Source organism: Gracilinanus agilis, chromosome 5, assembly GCF_016433145.1.
Source record: "Gracilinanus agilis isolate LMUSP501 chromosome 5, AgileGrace, whole genome shotgun sequence".
NCBI lineage: Eukaryota > Metazoa > Chordata > Mammalia > Didelphimorphia > Didelphidae > Gracilinanus > Gracilinanus agilis.
In genome coordinates this window covers 37,734,375-37,738,769 of record NC_058134.1, presented here as the reverse complement: position 1 = coordinate 37,738,769, position 4,395 = coordinate 37,734,375, and positions in this window count along the sequence as shown.

Below are 4,395 nucleotides of genomic sequence, written 5' to 3'. Positions count from 1 at the left end.
TCCCAAACTTTTTTGTCCTACTGCCTCCTTTCCAGAAAAAAATATTACTTAGCCCCCTAGAAATTAATTTTTAAAATTTTAATAGCAATTAATAGGACAGATAAATGCACCTGTGGCCATCACCGCCCCCCTGGATTGCTGCAGCACCCACCACTTTGGGAATCACTGATCTAGAGCAAGAGGGGAAAGATTTCCACCATCCTCTGTCTTGGTCTGACCCTTTTCTAGGGCTGTATTCAGTTACAAGGACCTTATTTTAGGTAGGAGAATGGACAATGTAGAACCCACTCCAACATGGGCAACCAGGATGGGGAAAATGCCTTCCGAAGTTCGGCTGGAGGAATTGGGTGGAACGTTTGACCCAGAAAATATTTAACGGGGATCTGATAACCATCTTTGACTTTTTGAAGGGCTGGTTTGTGGAAGGGAGATTAAGCTCTCAACTGCTTTGTTATTGGCCTGTCTAACCTCAGAGCCCAGCACATAGTGGGTGCTTAATAAATCCTTGATGTTTGGGCTCAGGAGAAAAAACTGGGGATGATGAGTAGAAATTGTAGAAAAGATGTCAGCGTGATAGAAGGGAAAATTTGCTAATAGAAAGAGTTGTCCCAATGTGGAATCTTGGGAGCTAGGCAGTTCCTCTGCCCCGGATGACCATTTATCGTAGAAGTTTTACTTGTTTAGACTTTGCCTGGGATAGATGGCCTTGGAGGTCCCTCCCATCCAAGAGAGACTGTGATTCTATGAACAGAAAAAAAGCAAATAAAAAACCCCAACCCGACTTGTTTCCATAGATGTGCTAAGGCATCCTTTGGGTGAACAAAGCCTGGAAAGAAAGAGTTAGGAATAATTTACAAATATGTGTCAGTAATTTAGTACACAAATCATAGTAATGAAAAAACTTGTCCCTGTGCCCCTCGTTCCTTTGTTCCCTCTAACCAACAACTCATTTCTGTCCCCAATTCCCCCTCCAGCTGGAAGCCCCGTTATGAGGTTAAAGTTGTAGAAGATTTGAACCTTGTTAGAGTCTGTGCCACCAAATAGTTTCACCTGAGGCAGTTGAATACACAATAGGTAATCTGGGACAAGAAAAACCATAGAGCAAGGGAGTGGATGGAATAAATAAACAGCAGCCCATCGCGTGGAGGTCCCTCTACTTGGGTAACTATTGGGGGAAATTAAACTATGGATTTAAATCATGTAAAAACCATAAAAAAATAGAAATGAGTTTTTACTCTCATGTTTCTGCTATGATTTAGTCTAACTTGGAGGATTTTGTAACTCCCTGTTTTTTATGGGAAATTCCATTTTAGCAGCATTTATTAAGCACCTACTACTGTATACACTTGGCACTGGGTTTGGAAGAAAGAGAGGAAATATCAACAACTCTTTAAATGATTTATAAACTTAATGAGCAAATAAAAATAGGGCTCAGTGTTTTGCATTTAAAGACATCCTTTTTTCACTGACCAAACTCAGACTGGCTTTAACCCCTTCAGAACTACTGAATCTGATTTCTGCAGTCATTGTGGGATGATTTTGTTCTTAATCATTTTAATTTTTTAGTTTTTAGTTTTTTTACTGGACCTATGATTTCATTGGACTAGAGAGATCCAGGCAAGGAAAATTCCTCTACTGATCAGCATCTCTTCTGCAGCTCATAGTCTTAGAGAGTTGTGTGAGAAAGTTGATGACTTTGCCCAGCATTACAAAGCTTGTCCTGGAGTGAGGAAGAGTTCAAATGAGGCCTTAGATGTGTGCTAGCTGTGTGACCCTGGGCAAGTCACTTAACCTCAGTTTGCCTTAATCCACTGGAGAAAAGAAATGGCAAAGCACTCCAGTTTCTTTGCCAAGAAAACCCCAAATGGAGCCATGAAGAGTCTGACAGGACTTAACAAGAACAACAAGTATCAGATGACCTTCTGAGGGCCTTTTTAGTTTAAATCTGTGATTCTATGAACTGCCTTTTCTAAGAGGATTTATGAAAGGGACCTCACGGGGTGAGCTGTAGGCCTTTCATCGTGTTATATGCAAGCCTCAGCTTTCCGAGATGTCCTTGCTGTCCATTGATCCTGGGTGTTTGGGTTAAGACCTTTGATCAAAGACAGGAATGTGCCCCTGCCTGGAGTAGGTATATGGCGATGCCACGGCTGGCCTCTTTACTTTGAAATTCTGCATTAACGGCATTGCCTGGACTAGGTAGAACATTTCAATTTCTAGACTGTGTGGCTGATAATCCTTTGGATGGCAACATCTGTTATGTTCATCTTGCTTTACTTTTGTGTTCTGAAATGATCAGGCAAAACATTTTGATTTAATTAAAAATTAAAGATGAGGAAGTTTGTGCTCTATAATTTAGAATTCCAATAACTATGATGTTTTGTGCCTCTGGCTTTATTTCCTCCTCCTATTATTTCTGTCTGTTAAATTAAGTAATGAAGAGTCAAGATTAAATTCAAATCATTGCCACAGTTGAATGATGAAAAATGCCTGCTAATATCTTATAATCACATTTCATTGGAACTTCTGTATTCATTTTTTTAACTTTAATTTTTTTTAACTCCTTACCTTCTGTCCTAGTAATCTAGAATAAAAGGGTAAGGGCTAGGCAAATGGGTTTAAGTGACTTGCCGTGGTGACACAGCTGGGGAAGTGTCTGAGATTAGATTTGAACCCAGGACCTCCTGACACCAGGCCTAATTCTCCATCCATTGTGCTGCCTAGCTGCCTCCTGTATTTATTTTGGGGGGGGGAAATTTGAATAGTTTCTCTTCTTATGGTAATAAATTATCACAACCCCAAAAGCAGAATTTGAGTAAGGTATTGAAGCACTAGCTAAAAACATAGAATAATTAGTCTAGAGCCCCTTTGAACTCCTGGGAGGCTCCAGTTTCATAAAATACTGATCTGGAACATAGTAATGACCTTAGACAATCCATAGGCTTTAATACTAAGAATTCTGTTGTTGTTCAGTCATTTCAGTCATGTCCAAGTCTTTATGACCCCATTTGGGGTTTTCTTGGTGAAGATACTGGAGTGGTTCGCCATTTCCTTTTCCAGCTCATTTTATAGATGAGGAAACTGAGGCAAACAGGATTAAGTGATTTGCCCAGGGTCACACAGCTCTAGTGAATGTCTGAGGCTAGGTTTAAACTCAGGAAGATAGATGATCTTCCTAATCCCAGACCCAGTGCTCTATCCACTGCACCACCTAGCACTTCAGTGGCTTTAAATTTTTATTCTTTATTCTTGAGGAATTCTATGGTTCTTGATTGAAAGTTCACCTTAGAAACAATATCTCTCTTTTAACATCTTCCTTTTGGAGTATGGCTTTTAGGTGTAGGGGTCTTCCTTGAACTCCCCTTTGAAATCTGAGTAGAAAAAAATAAAAACAACTTATATTCATATAATGCTACAAAGTTTACACACTTCTTTCCTTCCAACAACCCTGTGAGGTAGATATTTCAAATATCATTCCCATATTACAGATGAGAATACTGAGAAGTCAAATGATACACACAACTATACTGTTCAACTAGAAAACGTTAGTGCTTGGATTTGAACCTAGACCTCCTGAATCTTAAGTACCACCATGTTTTCCACACTTCCATTCTCCCTCTTGATGAAAGAATATCGTACTGTTGCTAAAAGATGGATTGAGGATGAGCTCCATCATTTGAAAGCTAAGAACCCAGTTGAATACCTTTAGGATCTGGTATTCTGTTGGTGTGATTTCCACCACTGATGGATATTATATCCCTTCTCCTATTGCAGTCACTAAAAAAGTTATCACCAACCTGGTGATGGGCCCATCCTTAAGCAAGAGAGGGCACAGTCCATCCCTGGGCTCATATCATACTCAAAGCCTTTCTGTCTTCTAAGGACCTGCCAAATAGAACATATTCCACTAGCACAGCCCAGAAGAACCAAAGGCACTCTCTATAGTGTGATGCAGCATCAGAAGACTGTTAAGCAGTAGTAACCATTGACCTTATTTTTACAAATACAATCAAAGCTATAAGTTTATAGGATTTTCTGCAATAGTTTAAAGATATTATGTATGTACTTATTCCTGAATGAAAGTCTTGCCAAAGTATGGAGACCACTCGTACAGAGGGAAACTAGAATGTAAGAGGTTTCCTGAGATCCATGACAAAAATAAAGCTCTCTAAAGAAGAAATTATTTCTATTCATTTTGTTTTTTTTTCCTGAAAATTGAGCATGTTTCTGATTCTTTGACATGAAATAGAAAATGAGAATTGGAATATGAAAAAGAGAAAAATGAAAAATGAGGAAAGAACACATGAAGTATCATGAGTATTAGTTAATAGGATGCTCCCCACAAATAGTAAATTTGCTTCAACCCATCCAAAACCAACTTATGTATGGGTGATA